Source organism: Octopus bimaculoides, chromosome 1 (genome assembly GCF_046866305.1).
Source record: "Octopus bimaculoides isolate indiv1 chromosome 1, ASM4686630v1, whole genome shotgun sequence".
In the NCBI taxonomy this organism is placed as follows: Eukaryota; Metazoa; Mollusca; class Cephalopoda; order Octopoda; family Octopodidae; genus Octopus; species Octopus bimaculoides.
Window position 1 is genome coordinate 173,771,623 of NC_142928.1, and position 17,868 is coordinate 173,789,490.

General features: G+C 31.5%; 1 protein-coding gene across 5 annotated transcripts in view; it reads left to right on the top strand.

The window, feature by feature from the left end:
• LOC106874522 (protein phosphatase 3 catalytic subunit alpha) overlaps nt 1–17,868 on the top strand; it is a 175,157-nt gene that overhangs the window by 64,361 nt on the left and 92,928 nt on the right. The gene's annotated exons all lie outside the window — the stretch shown is intronic.

Sequence of the window (17,868 nt, forward strand, 5' to 3'; positions counted from 1 at the left end):
TCACGGAAATATTTCAACTAAAACAATTTTACACAGATAATATGAAATATTGTAAGAAACTAGAGGCTACTTTATCTGAATGCAAAAGCATCACTGCTTCATAGGTATGAAAGCTGTAAATTATGCGTCAAATGAGATTTTAGTTAGATTTTACCTAAGATACTATTTAACTAGATTCATTTAAGCAATTCCATTTTCAAAATCCTTAAGAAATAGTATTTTTCTAGCACAACATTTACCATCTCTACTTTCTTCCTTTCATCAAGTCAACAAATGACACCTGGTAATTTCGCTGGCAAGTGTGATGCATTTGTCATGGAATTTTCACAGGAGAGTATGAAAGTGATTTCCCTGTTGCATTCCTTTGGGCACAACACTAACAATTCTACCTGAGTGAAATTAAAGAGCTAAAAGGCTTTTTTCTGATATACCATCAATTTTGCCATTTCCAATTCACCATTCCCATCTACATAGTAAGGTATCAATAAGCAAGGTAATAAAGGCAAGGACTAGAACCTTAATGTGTGTTAGAATATGGCTAATTTCTAACCTAAATAATCCACTTATTAATCCTAATCCTTGATCTTTATCATTATTAAATGTTGCAAAAGTAATTGTAGCAAAAAAAGTGTCAGGGGAAAAGAATCTGCAAGAGATTAAGCACTACACTGTGAAGAAGATGGTGAAAACAGTAAATATTAGCAATAAGTATTGACAGCATGTAGTATGTAGTTCTAGTGTTTTAAAGACTTTGTTTTAGAATCTTTTCAGAGGATATTCGTTACCTTTGTATATTTCATAGAGATAGACTTCTCAGCCAACTCTCTATTCAGCTTTCATCAGCTTGCATTCTCTCTCTCTCTCTCTTTGGTGGAGTAAGTGTAAACGCTAGCTATATTACTTTGCTTAGTGTCTGACATATAAATAGCTTGTTACCTTACAAAACAAAATATAAGACAGTTATAGAATTGTACATGATCAACGTGCTTGTTAGAACCATATTTTCTTGTTAGTGTGTTTCTTACATTTACAAAATTAAAGATATTTTGCCTCAAAGCAGCAGCTAAGTTGGTGCTTATGTGCTTGTAGTTGTAACTAACTCCTACTTACATAAACAGCCTTTACTCAACCTGCCCTTGGATAGGTGGGTTTAAATTTATATTCAAATGTATGATTTTTGGTTATATGTCTTATTTCATCAAAATTAATTTCTTTATATATCACAATTTATCATGTGGTTGAGTTGAATGTGTCCATATTTCCTTTAAATCATAGTTCATTTAAAGCGATTTGTCTATAAGAATTATCTTAAATTGTTTGTCTTGTAATACAGTTCATCTTCAACAATTTGTCTAAATATAGTTTGTCTGAAAATTGAAATGAAAACATTTTACACAGAAACAAAATAAACCGATGGAGGCATGGCAGCAGCAATGGCAGAGGCTGCTGTTGTTAATCTTACTATAATGGGCGTTATGTCTGTCTGTCCCCTCTTCATGATCAAATGGGTGGACCAATGGTCACAGTGTTTTTTGGGATTATGAAGGAGGTAATTAGGAAGGTTTTTAGCAAAAAACATTAAAAAGTATGATTATTTAGTGGATACTGAGTTTTGTATCAATAAATCACCTTTGATTTTTTTTGTTAAAATTCCGGTGACAAGGATTAACTCTGGATTTCCACCCCCGTATAGTTCGTGAATTTAGAGGGTTTAGATTTGCAATACTATCCCTTTATTTCCCATCATAGATGGGCAGATTTGCTATCTTACTATAATGGGTGTTCTGTCTTTGTGTTCTCCCTTTACAGTCAGACAGCTGGACCAATGGTTATGATATTTTGGGGGATTTCAAAGACAGTCATCAGGAAGGTTTTAGCATTAAAAAATCAGAAAGTATGATTATTTCGTAGATATCGATTTTTGAATTGATAAACCACCTTCGCATTTTCATCAAAAATTCACTGACCACAAGCAACGCCGAATTTTCATCATATAGTTTGTGGCCCCATTGTAGATACAAAGGGGGTCGCAATGACAGTTAATAGTGAAGATGAAATGGAAAAAGTGCATGTGTGTGATTATTTAGTGATTATTGAAGTGTGTCAGTCTCAAGCCGGATCCGAAGCAGTTGTTGTCTACATCTTAGTTTTGTCAATCAAAATAACCCAATGGTATCAGAACATCCAGACAATATTTGCTTAGAAGAGGTAAGTCTTAGTTTGATTTTTTGCACCCCTAAAGATTTCACTTTCACATTCACAGCAAACAAGGCACAGGGCCAGACTTTAAATCATATAGGTGTATTTTTACCCACTCCGATGTTTACACATGGCCAGCTATACGTTGCTATTAGTAGTGCAACAGACTAATAATTTGAAAATTAGTGCCGACCAAACAGAAAATATCATCAACAAAGAAGTTTTGTAATATGATTCATAATTTAAATAAGGAAATTTGTGAACTTTGTATGTATAAGAGTATAAACAAGTGTAAAATTGTGTAAACAACTAAAATAAAAGTATATCTAAATAACATTTTTTCTTAATACTTTTTATGTAGTGGTCGAAGGAAGCTCTGGCTTTTGTTAAGAGTGGTCTACATAACCATTCATGATACAGAAGCTATGAGCCTATTTCAGTTCAGGAGTGAATAGTCATCGCATCACTTAGTCACAAACATGTTATATATAGCTGCAATAGAAGGCTGTATCACCAAAAATAATGTGATTTCTCTAAGACATCCTAGTAATCTATCAAACCCATTTACACATTTCTCAATACATACTGCTGTTATGACTTCCCTCCCTCATTTTGTGCCGCCATTGTAGATGGGCAGATTTGCTAGTATTCTTAATGCAGTAGAATGTGTGTGTTTTTGGTAACATGCCTGATAATGTTGTTGTGCACGGTAGTGTGATGTATATTGTGTAATAGATTTCTTTTTTTAGATGAATTGTAATTTGAACAAATTGATGTAGATAAATTGTATTACTAGTCAGATGGCATTAGATAAATTGTAGACAAATTGTTCTAGACAAATCATTGTAAACAAATTCACCAACATATCACATAGTAGATGCTATTCTTTTTATGGCTATTGTCAGCATTTGAACTTGCTAATGGACCTTTTTTTTTTTTTTCTTATTGGTCATATAGACAATGTCTTTCATTTTTTAAATTCCTTTCTTGTTACTTATGCTAAGGATATGGTTTTTGTCAATCTTCCTACAAGCTCAATGAAAAGAGCTTGTTTTCTCACATAGAAAAACACAAAAGCGTTCATACCATCTAAAAGCTCTGCTCTTCTTTTCTTGACTTGACAAAGTAGCTCTGTCATTTCACCAAAATAAATATTTTTAATATGGTTTCACAAAATGCATCATATATCCTAAATATGTAGTAGACAATGAGAAAGTTAAATTATGTATTTGAAAGATTGTTAATGAGGACTAATGAGGTTTAAAATTAATGTAGTCATTCATATAGACTCTGTATTCCTTTTTACATCATCCAAGCAGAGATTGTTGCTTCTGGGGTTTTCTAAGTATTATAACTAGGATCTCATTACAAAAATTTGAAAACTGATAGTTTTGTGTTCAGAGATTTGAGGATACCAATACACAAGCGCTACATCAACTAGTGGCAGGAATGACAACAGCATAATGAATGTTGCTTTTCTCTAAATACAAAAACAAATAAGTCAAGAAGCCAATAAACATTTCAATCTGATGTTTAGTGAGATTTCAATGTTTTATAACAATCTAAATCATGCATAATTTATGTGCATTCTCGCTATAGCAATTTCACTTCTGTAACTAACAGTGTGATCAGTCATGAATCAAAGATGACTGGAGTTACCTTATAGATAAATTCTGTATCCTAAGTTATCTAACTTACAAATTTCATTATATGATCTCAAGAATTTAGATGAATAAACTAATGTTTAGAATGTTTGTTTCTATTGATAGCAAATGGATTCTCTTTACACAAATCATATACAAACCCTTGGATGTTGCATCAAGATAGGAGTAGTGTGGGCTGAAAGTTTTTATTACAATCAGACTAAAATTAATTTGAATAGGTGAATTTGAGAAAAGATAAATTGTTGGTATGCTCAAAAAGTCCAGTCCAAGTTAAGTGATAATAATGATTTGGATGTGTTATTCAACAAACATAAGCTGGATGAAATATAGCTAAGACTCAAATGTCTTAAAGAACAGGCATCAGAAGAGAGACAACACTGAAAACCCTCCTGCAATGCTAGTAAATTAAATTTAAAACCAGTGAGAACTAGTTTTATATGTGGTTACATTTTATAAATACAACCCAATTCAACAGTAATGTCATTCTAGATGAAAATTCTAATTGATTGTACATAATCTATGCTACAAGACATTGATAAAAGCAATAAGCATTTATAAATTTTCCATGAAAACATTTAAGGCATTCTACATAGCTTTTAGCTTATTTGTATTGCATTTTCTTTATTGACTTGAAAGGTTCTTTTCCATTTCATTCTGAAATAAAATGTAATTTTGAACGATAAATTGCAATATAGAAATTAAAATAACAATAAATAATAGTAGGTGCTTACATTTGATTCCTTTTTGCCTTTATTTAATGCAGTTCTTAACGTGTTGAAATTGAAAGGTACTTGATTAGTTGTGACTTCTATTGATTAGTTTATCCTCAAATATAGGACAGCCATGACAGTAAAACAGGTAGGAAGCAGCAAGGAAGATATAAAAGAGGGATAATGCTATTAGAGTGATGTAGAAACAGTGTAACCTTTGTTCTATTATTCACAGGAATCCAGTGTAAATGATCCACCTTTTAAATTTCAAAAGATACAAGGTTATGGGAGAATAGTCAAGTATGAATAGCTTTGAATCATCTTTCAGCATGGCTTTGTTATGACTGTTTTAAGAAAAATTTCATTTTCACTAACTTAAATTTGTTTAGTTTATGTACTGTTAGTTTTATTGTATTTTTATATAAATTGTTATTAGACAATAATATTTTTTAGTTGCACTATCACATTCGTGTGACAACCATTCAAAGATAATTGGAAACAACTACCCCAAAGAATATAATTACAAGTGTTTGGATAACCTCCAAAAATTAAGTTGATACAAATAATTATTTATTACAATAATAATTTCTTGCAAAGTACGCATATAAAATATAAAACAGTACACAAACCATTATCATTTTCCTTGAATAAAATTCCTTAAACCCTGTATTGGTTGATCATATGAGAAAGTGTTTTAAATTAAATGTACTTTATTATAGCAGAGATATTAAATATCTAACATTTTTAAAGAAGATATTATTTGTGGAATTACTTGGAAAAAAACCTATGAGAGCTACACTTTGCTTTTTTTCCAATTTAAATAAAACATCTTCAATCAATAGTTTCCATAGCAAGAGTCTTATAACATGGAAGCATTTTATAATTTGAATTGCTTGTGGTGTAAACAATTTACACACAGTCAAGTCAAAAACTAAAATATAACACGGTATTAAATCATTTTTTTAGGTTCATTTTCTTCATCTGACTGTTTTTGTAACATTCTTGTGTATGTGTGTGTGTTTTGTACCAGGGTCATTAAATACACATATTTTGATGCAAAATACTATTTTTTCTTGTTTTTGTTAACCTCTAATACAACATCTGTTATAACAATAAAAATCCCCTTTCTATAAGAAGTTGTTTCTTTTTTTTTAAATAGCAAACAAAAGAAACAAAATGTTTTGTGTGATAAGATTGGTTTTAGGAATAAGAATGAAATTAATATTTTTAAAGGAATAAATTAGGATTGGTGCTGAAAAGAAGCGGCTACTAATTTTAATTCATATACTTTATAACCTTTGTTGCTACCAACATATTCACTCACTCATATTGACAACTTATTTAGATTAAATGAAGAGATTGAATTTGCAAGAGAGCTTCTAAGGCATTATCCAACTAGCTAGAAACAGCTAGTTCTTCTCCACCTCCTGTAATCACACCTCATCATGTTAAATAAGGAAGGATACTTTAGAATTGTAATTCCTGACGTAGAGAAGTTGAGATAGCCACAGGTGGAATAGCTTTGACTATAGATAGGTCTGCTCACTTAGAACTAATATAGGGTTAAACAACTTATTGCTGAGAAAAGGAAATCTAATATATCTTCACAAATAAGCATTTCTCTTAATGTATGAGAATCTTTTACAGAAAATGTTTGCAACACATTTAAAATATGTTAGTTACCTTCAGTCAACTATAAAAGATTGTAGCTTTCTCCAGAAAGATATATTTACAGCCTTGTTGTGTTGTTAATCATGAAATTAGAAGTTATCCAGTTCACATTATATCACATTATCTGTATAGAATGCTGTTATCAATACTTGTAGCTTTAAGTAATCTAGGCAAGCCTAATAAAAAGAAGTAAACATGAAGTTGGTAAGGAAATGCTGGTGGTGGTAGAAAAGGCCAGTATGACTTAATAATTATCACTCAGTCACTCATGAGGTCAAAGTTCAGGATTACTGACCATGTTCTTATTACAAATACAACTATTGTACTGAACCTTCAAAATACTGTCGCTCTACTTGCCTCAGTTTACATTATTATGTATGGGTTTTACTCCTACCACACTGTTGTGTAATTAACATTATGAAAGATGTCCATTTGCAAAAACAATTACTCTACCATGAACATCCCACTCATACTAGAACAAAAAGTGAATGAAAAATAACCAAAGAACTGCTTAAGACTATAATGAGAACAAAAGGACTGAGGATATTGATATCATTTTCAACTGTTACAAATGTTCAAGTAAACCATGAATGGATGTGCCTAGATATTGTATAGCTTTTGAATATCGTCTTTAGAAAGATTATAATCAATATAAGTGAAGTGAAAACCAGATGTCAGCTCCTTATTGTACAAACTGATTCAAAATATATATTTTATTTACATTTGTGTCCCAGTATTATCATAGGTTTGTGTGATTCCAGAAATATCTCAGAACTCTTCAGCTTAAACTGCTTCATTTGAATTGAGAGTGGTACCTGGTTTTATTTAGTAGACTGAAATATGTCATGGAAATGTTTGTTTTGCAGGAATGCTGCTACATTTTAACCATTCAGATACCCATGTACCAATCATTCATTGCTTTTTACTAGCTTTTAAATCAATTAACTCTGAAAAGTGATTTTTTTTTTTTTTTTTTTTTTGCTAGCAATAAAGTTGGTGGTTTGTACAAATTTGGATATTTGCAAATATACTTCAACAAGTATTTATGCAGCTGGATATGCTTCCTATTGCTAATCATTCAACCTTAAAGTGAATGTTACACTTAATTTTCATCTAATCATACTAAAATGAGTAGTTTACTTTCGTTAGGAATATATGACAGCAGGTGGCTTAAAACAAGCAATTGTGACTACCCACAACTAAGTTCACTTTACCTATTATCACTTGATTAAATTGAAATAGAGTGATCAGTAAAATAAATGTGACAGGTTCTGTTTGCCACAGTGTATTCTATACAGTCAATACAGAGGCATTTTAATGGATTAGTCAGAAGAAAGACAGTTTCCATGACCTCCATAGACTTTCCAAGACTAATAAGATTGACATAGTTGAAACTCAGTTTTAACATACAGAAGTCAAAATCTGCAAGAAAATAGACATGAGAAGGGAATTCAAAAGGGTTAATATTCTAGGGAGGAATTGATTTGGCTAGTGCAAGATACAGTATAGGTGATGAGAGTAGGGGGAACATATCTGTGGTTCTGGTTAGAAATGGTATATAAACAGCTAGATCAGAGGAACTGTTGGCATTTTAAGTAGAGAAGAAAAACAGTGCATCTGTAGGCCAGAGTTTCTGAGTCTATGTCAGCAGATGGCTGTCTTTCAGAATGTTTTTTGAGTATAGCAGCAGGATGTGAGAGAGGTATTTGATTGTGGGTTTTATTTTCGTAGAGAATCAATAGCTGTTCATTGCTAAAACATATTTTTGACTCTGAAGAGAAAGGCCAGTCTTTTGGGTTTGACTTTTGTTATATCAAGTGGTAATAGACAAAGTGAACTTGGTTGCATAGTAGTTCTAGGATGGATAGAACATGCTACCAAATTGTCCAGCATTTTGATCTCAAAATCATTGTTTCTTGTGTTTTACAGTTAATGTCTATTAATGAGAACCAGTCATTGAGACAATAGTAATTGAAAACAGAATTTCCTCATTCTACCATCTTGCCTTGAAAGAATATGATCATGCCACTATCGAGTTCAGAGAGTGATTCCTGAAAACATTTGTCGATAGTTGAGAGCCCTTTCTATTATTTTAATCTAAAGTGGCTACTGTGATTATTTATCAACTGCAAACATTTAAAGCAACTATTTTTAAAAGTTTGGATACCATTGTATTGATATGGAAAAATATGAGGGGACAACACTGGTATGCAAACTGATGTCCATTAGTTTACAGTACTACAACTTCATGTTTGCATAAATATGTGTGTGAGAGAGAGAGAGAGAGAGAGAGAGAGAGAGAAAGAGAAAGAAAGAAAGAAAGAGTGAGAGCAAGTATGCACATCTGCAATTGCATTTAAAAAATCTTGCCAAATGGTGTTTGCCTGAGGCGAAACTGTTATAATTTATGTTCTGTTGTTGATAGCTCAATAACGAGCATTTCATTACTGTTTTGCCTAACTTTATATTTTATCTTCTCCATCTTTCTCTTATTCTCTTTCTTTTTCTCTCTCTTTCCATGTGTGTGTGTGTGTGTGTGTGTGTGTGTGTGTATATATATACATACATACATACATACATACATACATACATACATACATACATACACGCACCCTTTGCTGCTTTCTATCTCTCTTCATTTTTGTTGTTGTAATCCTGTTTTAGTGTTTTTGTTAATTATTATATCATTTTCTCTTTGTTACCCATTCACTCTAAAATTACTCTTTTCTCAGACCTTGTTAGTTACCTTTTTTTCTTCATCTCACACTGCCATCCATCAAAGTCTCCACTGCTTCCAGTCTCCACCAACTTACTGGTCACAGCCTTTAACCCCTTCTCTAGGCTCCACCATCTACAGTTTCTTCTCTCCATTTATCATAGTCTGGTCATATACACATTAGTCATCAATGTTACCTTTGTTGTATTGTGCTTCATCATTATAGTGGAGTGAAAGTACAGTTACTTTTTCTTTTTTTATTCTTTTCTAAATTTCCCTAAAATTCAATAATCTCAATCTTAAGAATAGCTTACATGAGGAAAGAAACCTTCCCCTTGTGTTTGTAAAAGTAATAAATTTGAAAATGCAAGACAGGGGGCATAAGCTATCAGAGCTGTTTTCAACTATTTTCTTCTCACATTCAATTGACATCTTCATTTTTTTAATTAAGTAGATTGAAGAATACATCCTTAATTAAACATTGAGTGAATACAATCTCTGATGATGAAGTTATAATACTAATTTATCATCCATACTGTTATTGACCAAAATTATCATTTCTGTTCTTGTCCTCAAAGAGAGAAAGGATTTCTCTTTCTCAAATGGTAGCCTTTAATTTCTTTTTAGATAGAAGGTACTTAACATTTCTCAAATAAATTTCTATTGTGTTAATGATGAATCTTTTTTATTTCCATGATACTGAGAAATCCAAGTACTTTCAGTTAAAATTGATCAGATTTATTGATTTTAATTCCTTTTTTACTTTACACCTATCAGTATGCTTTGTAATTCCTTATTTGGTAAATTGTAAAGCTAAAATATTTCTGTCAATAGGAAAACATTTCAATGTGATTTAACTGTGTGGTGAAGGGGTTTTACTAATTAAAACTCATCCTCAGTTATTGTGTTGTGCATCTAACTGAAAAAACAAATAACTTTCAAAGGCAACTTTTCTACCTATTGAAGCAGTTATTCTACTAATTATTCATCGACCATGTTCACCATCTGCTGAATTCACCTCTATTCCCCCTCTTTATTCTGTTGCAGTCTCCTTTCTTACTCTTGCAAACTTCCCTATCCATTCACCCTGTCCAATCCTCTGTAGCATTTACATTTATTTTCTTGTAACTGGAGGATATACCCTGACTAGTCTTCACCACCAGCTTCTCACTTTTCCAATTGAAGTAGCTATGTATCTCCTCTTCTACAGCAAGACACCTGTTCCTATCCCTCTATCATACTGTAAACTTTCATCATCTAGTATAAAGCCACCTCCTTTAATTCTACACCCAACTCAATTGAGGGATTTTGTCTTACAAGTTACTTAGTGACCTTACTAGTGCTAGTGCCATATAAAAAAAACTCCTTGTACACTTTGTAAAGTGATTGGTGTTAGGAAGGATATCCAACCATAGAAACCATACCAAAATAGACTGTGGAGCTTGACACAGTCCTCTGGCTCATTAACTCCTATTGAATCATCCAACCCATGCCAGTATGGAAAACAGAAATTAAATTGTAATGATGGTGATGTCTAACTTGCTGAAGCATCTTATCAATGTTAATACATAACAAGGAAAAGCAAATGTTAAAAATTCTTTCTAAAAATATGAAATTGACTTTTAGCTTTCAGTAATTTGTCTAACATATAAACTTCTAGATGTCTCAGCCTATGGAGAGCTAATTCAGACAACTCACATTTCTGTGATCAACTTTTCATCTGATTTCTCAAAGATCAATAGTCTAATACCAATATTATTTTGGGGACAAGCCAGTTTGGTAAATTTTTCTTTTGTATAAAATGTATGCTTTCTAAAAGAAAATCAATAACCAGTGTATTTTTTATACAGAATGTTAAGCTTTTGTATCTTCTGTAACCCACACAAACACACACACACACACACACACACACACACACACACACACATATATATACATATATATATATATATATATATATTTTTTTTTTTTTTTTTTTTTTTTTTTTTTTTGCTAATAACTCCTTCGTTATTCTACTGTTTTATTTTAATTTAGCAGACACCTTTTCATATAACTTTATCAATATTTGTCTTAGTACCTCTAAATATTTTGTTTAATATTTCAGTCAAATATATCAGTATGTTGTTATTCATGTCTTTTGTTAAAATTCCTCACAGCCTCTCTTGGCTGCCATTACATACTATGTGATCCAAATCAGTACTCATCTTTACTCTGTCTAGCTCTGTCATTGGTTATTGCAGAAATTAGTAACTGACTGCTTTTTATAGCTGTTATAAATAAATGTGTGCATTTTCATTTTAAATCTGAATGAGCATAAATTATTTTTGTTGATAGTAATGTATTCATAATTTGCCAAATTATTTTTGTTGATAGTAATGTATTCATAATTTGCCAATAAACTTCTTACATCATAGCGAAGGTCAAGCTTGATATATCACCAATTAGTATTATTGATGAGTTGAAATTTATTCATTACTTGAATGCAGTAAAAATAGATAAATAAAATTTTTTTTTAATAAAATAAATTTATCTGCAACTTTAGCTTGTGTATAAACACTTTGATTTGTGCATTTAATGGTGCAACAGTGTAAAACATCTGAGACCTGACCAGCTATTTTCATTAAAGGTTAGTTGAATATTGTGCTTGATGATCACTACTACTGCTATATCAACATCAATATAGTTAGTGCTAATATTCCTGCTACATGCAACCAGAAAAAAGTTTATTGATCTTTCTACCACTGCTGTTATTACAACAGCTGCTACTGCTACTACCACTTCTATTGGTACTCTTGTGTGAAATAATATTTAGTTGTCTCTAAGCTCTGGTATATTAGTTTTTAGGTCAGCATTCTCTTTTACTATGCTGAGTCTATACAGTATAATAACCAGTAACAGCTATTACACTTTCTGTAATATCTAGTTCTGATGGCATACTATGATAGGGAGAAGAAATATCCTTTGAAAATACATCTTGAAAAATATGATAAAAATCATTTCAACATGTCTTTTTCTAAATGCACTTTTCCTGGTTATTTTTATCATAAAGAAATAATTTGAAAATAATATAAATCATTTTCAAATATTGTCATCCCCACCTTTCTCTTGATGCTTCTCATTCTATAGTTCATTCTTGTTGTTCCTTCAAGTAATAATTACCATTATAATAGATTTTACCAGGTGCTTTTTATCAATTCAGTTAAGCTGGCAGTAATTATTGAGAGAAATCTTTTCTGGACATTCTGAATAACCTTGTGTCTTGAGTTTCAATTATTATCTTGTGGAAAATAACTATTGTTATTTTTTCTTTTTCTTTTAATTTCTTGTCACAATGCAGTCTGATGATTGAAGCCATAATTGTGACAGTTTAGTGTGTTAATAAACTCACTGAAATTCAAGAAAAAATTTGTTTGTCTCTTTTTATATAATTTATTAAATAATTATTTTATTATGTAAGAAACTATTATTATTGTTGATGTTATTTTCATTATTTTATGTTCTGAGTTCAAATTCTGTCGAGGTTGACTTTGCATATCATCCTTTCGTAGTTAATAAAATAAGTATCAGTTGAGCACTAGGATTGCTGTAATTGACTCACCCACTCCCCCAAAATTTCAGGCCTTGTGCCTTTAGTAGAAAGGATCATTATTATTCAGCTGCTATATCTAGTAATTATATCATAGAGAGGGAAAATATTCTATATTTCAGTAATGTAGTCTTTTCTACAGTTAACATAGAATACATTTTTATCAAGTTACCCATTCCCATCACATGACTGTATCATATCAGTTTTCTATTTAGCTTGTAACCTCTTTTAATTCCCAGCTGCTTTCTTAGTTTACCTGAACACAGTCTATCCTTTTAATCTAGCATGCACAACCAACAAATTTCAGTCCACATGCCACTGTATCAAATTCTTTAGTAAATAAAATAAACTGAATATCTTTGTAAATTATTCCCAACCATCAAAAATTAATAATTATGTTACTATAAATGCAACTAGCAGTAATAATTAGGTCATCTAAATCAATGAACCTATTTGATTTGCTTCTGGTGTAACTTCCGCAGTATTTTATGGGCTTCTGTTGTAAATTATAGATTTATACTTTTAGTCTTTTGATCACTAGTCCCATTATGGAGAATCAATTCTATTCTTTTAAAAAAGCAAAGTAAGGTGATTCTCTTGCTCTCTTTCTTTCTTTGTTTTAAACTATATCTAGTTCATCGTAATTAGTACATATCTTAACTGTAGATCTTTTACAATAGTTGTTGAACTTTTTGTCCATTCATAAATATTCCATGGCAAATATAACTTTTCACGTACCAAAATATTATAGGGAATTGATATACAATCAGAATTGATATATGTATCATAACTTGAGCTGGACTACTACAACAGCTTATATTTCATAATGTACATTAACTAATGAATATGCTTAATAAAACATCTTGGAAACCTTGAGAGAGCAACTTAGTTTGCTAAAGTTTTGGTGCCATGGCCCCAATTAGATGGTGTTTTTTTTACTGTTTCATCTCCACTTCATCTTCAGCATTAAACGATTTGAGATTACAGAATGAGATTACAGTACTTTTTTTTAATTCTTTCTACACTGATCAATAAAGTGCTAGGCTAACATCTTAGATGTAAAAAATCAATAAGTATTCATAACTTCAGATCATTTTTTTTTTTTTTATTGTCATTTGTTAAAGATAGTACTATAAATGTTAATTATAACTCTTTAAAAACCATATGGATTTGTTTTAGTATTCAAAGTATTACTATTTTAATCCTGTACTTTATTTCAGTAATACATTTCAAAGATTCTCAATATATTATATATATATATATATATATATATATATATATATATACACACACACACACACACACACACACACACACACATTGTGTATGAGAAATGAAAAGAAAAATTTATGTCCATGGTTTATGTGTAATGTTGAGATAGAGAAAATACACAGTTAAATAGGAACTGCACATTAAAAACAAAAAGTACTAAGGGAAACAACTCACACTTGTATTGACCAAATTTATGGTTTGGGTCCATTTTGGTTATTTCCTTTAGTTCATATTTCAAATACTAGCTAAAAATTTGTAATTCTTTCATTGTTTTCACATTCATGATAACATAAGTTTGACAAAACTTAAGGGAGCATTCTATAGTGAGATTCCCTTCTTGATGCCACTTGCATTCAAATAAGGTACTGTGCTCCATGACTTCATGCAACCTGCTGAGCTGATAGACTACCAGCTAAACAGTCTCATCAACACTAGCTAAACAGTGTGAAGACAGATACAAAACATATTCACACACTCATTCATGCACACTAACACTTACACATTTGATGGGTCTTGTACAGTTTGTAGCTCCCAAATTTTGTTTGCACACCATTGACCAACCTGAAGCTATAGTAGTAATTGCTTGCTTAAGGTACAGTGCAGCAAGCTTTGAGTTCAGCCCCACTGCATGGTACCTTAGGCAGAGTAGACTTGTGATGCACAATGTAATCCAGATGGATCACCAGCAGTCCACACCAAAGTTTTGGTGGGCTATGGCGAGTTATATATCCTGTTGAGTTACATAAGTAGTTAAAAGGAAATTTATATTTAGTGGTCCATGTTTTCCTCATGGATTTTGTGGAGCACCTTCAAGAGTTAATGAGATGTTAATGAGATTTAGTAGGCCAAAATATATAGATTGTTGTCTCATGCTTGCAAAGATAACACTTTCCCCTTAGTAGTTAAACTATGTTTTAAAGGATTCATTTTTGATTTCCAGAATTTATCTCCCCCTTTTTTTTGTGAGTTGAGTTATAATTACCATTAATTTTCTCTCAGAAATTTTGATTAAAATAGCTGCTATGAAGAATGCAGCACGTTTGAGTTTTTTTGAGTATCAATGGCTTAAAGAATTTGCGCTTCCTTTAACTGTTATGTAGTTTCTAGGAAAATTTACTAATATAGCACAAGTAGAATTCTAAAATTTAGGATACTGATTTTCATTTTGGATACAATGAAGAGAAAAATTAACAAGAAAAAATGAGAAAATAGTTATTGTTGTTCTTTTATAAATTTTGTTACTTTTCCTCTTAAAATTTATTACATCCTTAGATCTCAACTGGAAAATTTTTGCAATCAACAAAGTAGAGTTAGTGTGAGTGTTCAGTGGATTAAGAATAATAATATAAAACATGGAAGAATAAAGAGATGTATTTTCAGCATGTAAGCAATGGTGATTACAGAAAAAGTGTAAAGAAAATAGAGAAATATTTTTCTCCCTGGAGTACTTTTTTGGATAGGTGCCAAATATGACACCATTGACATACATAAATGAATCAGCTCATGAAAAAGCTGCCAATTCAAGATATGGGAGATATGGAGTTGGTTGAAGATTAGTAAAAATGTTAGACATGACAGTAATCCAGTCATAATTTGTAGTCTTATGGCTGGTACAAATAAAAATGCTAGAATATTGGACCAAATATTTTGTGGTTTCTTTATTATTATTCCTTTAAATTTTGAGTTCAGGTTCCACTTGCTTCCACTTTTTTTCTCGTTCTTCCGAAGTCAATAATGTAAATCTTGGCATTGTTAGAATTAACTATACCTTAAAAGATGTTGTAGAAGGTTTGCTACACTCCAATGTCTTGAAATCAGAAAAGGGAAATTAAGAACCATACAGTCAGGGCATGGCCCCAGAAGATAATTGATTAAAACATAGTATAGACAGACATGCAGTTAATAGTCTAATCAATGCATCTTACTCATCTCAGAAGTACAGCCATTTAATTTTTTTTTTTAAACAGCAATCATGATACAACTACTTAGTTCCTTAGGCTTGGCATTAAAAAGAGCATCCAGCTGTAGAAACCATACCAAAGTAGACACTGAAACACCATGCAATTGTTGGACCTGTCAGATCATGGAATTTAAATGATGATAATGGTGTAAATGATATTTAACTTATTCAAATTTGAAGTGATTTTCAATATTTATAAAAATAACTGAGTTACTTAAACTAATCATCATTCTTCCCCCTCCCCCTCTCTCACCTTTGTTTCATGTATCCATGCAACCTAAGTTGAAATTGTTTTACAGGCTCTTCTTAATGCCAAACCATGACCTTTAAACCAGAAGGTTACTCACATTTAGCTAGATTATTTGAAGAAAGTAGATTAATGTTCCTTACTTAAGACAGCAATGTGAATTTTAATCTTTATATATCTGTCTCCATCAGATTATTCAGCACTTCAATCACATGGCAATTTTTATTTGGTTTCATAGCCCTTACACAGTAATGAATTTTCTAATTCAATCACCCACCTCAAATACTGAAATTTGATTCATATATGAATGCTGATTGCATTCAACAAATCTTTTTTCTACCATTCACTCCATATGTGAAAGATCTTGTCAATTCATATAAAAGTATATGCCATACACCAGATAATAATCCTTTATTTTTAAGTTATTTGTCAACGTTCCCTATTGATATGTGGCATCATTGATACTATCATATTGTAAAGTTTTTGTGCTGCTTCTACAATAAATGAGTATGTTAATGGATTATGCAGTTGAGTTATAAGTATAATTCTCAGTTGGCTTCTTTTATATTTTGTCATTCTTCACAATCCCTTGTGATATTTTTTCAAGCAAGATGTTTTTCTCTATTGTGGCTGCAGAAGTAGAAGATTTCCAATATCATTGTGTTGTATGTAAAAGGAAATTTAATCACTTTTGCAATTCTATCTGAAAAGAAGGGGCATTCTCTTTATATCTCAGAGATCCCTTTTCAGCCAGAAGGGTTGGAAAATGTGTGAAACTGGTGCTTGAAGAATGTGAATACTATTTTATTGTAAACAAAACACAGGCAAGATAACAGTTCTTTAAAATTAATAGCTTTGTCTTTTGTGTGAAGTTTAAGCAGAAAAGCTTGGGATAACTGGAAATATGTATGCAATGGGTGGCAAAATCTGAAGATCAGAATAAATTATAATAGCAATAGAAGGTGCAGCTTGCTTTTGGCCATGGACTGAAAGTTTTTCAATAAAAGAAATTTAACCTCTTTTCAAAGCACACAAAAACATTAGTATACATTAGTATCTAAAATGTGCTTCTCCCTTGAATTATCAGGTCAACAATGACACCTGATGACAAATATTATGTGCTTGTCAGAGAATTTTCTCAGGAGAATACAAAGGTGGTTCCCTCCCCTTCTCTCCTCATTGCTTCTTTCAGTTCTTTTTATTACTAGACACTATTTTATAAGCAATAGTTAATTCTGCAGGAGAAGAGAGAGAGAAAGAGCGAGTTATCAATCCCAGTACTTGATTGGCTCTATTCATTGACCTCAAAATGCAAAGATTACTGTGATGGAATTCATACTCAGAGAGCTACAATAAATACTGCAGGGCATTCTATCTGACATTGTAATAACTCAACCAAGTTACTGTTTTCTGTAAATTGTGCCATATAAGAAGTTGTAGCATAATTGATGTTAATTCTTGACAAGTTTTAGAATAGGAAATTTGTTAGAGAATTCACAGGCAATGTTGAGTCGCAGCATGTGTAATGATAAGTGATGAAGAAGTTTGTTGATGCAGAGGTGGGAGATGAACTTATGCAGTAATAAGATTTGCCTTTTGACCCTGTATGTTTGCAGGTTTTCAGATTTGAAAAGATCTAGTGAAAATGGAATATCAAGTACAAACTATTAAGATGAATAATATGCAGTATGTTTGAGTGAAAGGAATCTCTTCTCTCTTTCTCTCTCTCTCTCTCTCTCTCTCTCTCTCTCTCTCTCTCTTCTCTCTCTCTCTCTCTCTCTATCTCTCTCCTCTTTCTCTCTCTCTCTCTCTCTCTATCTCTCTCTCTCTCTATCTCTCTATC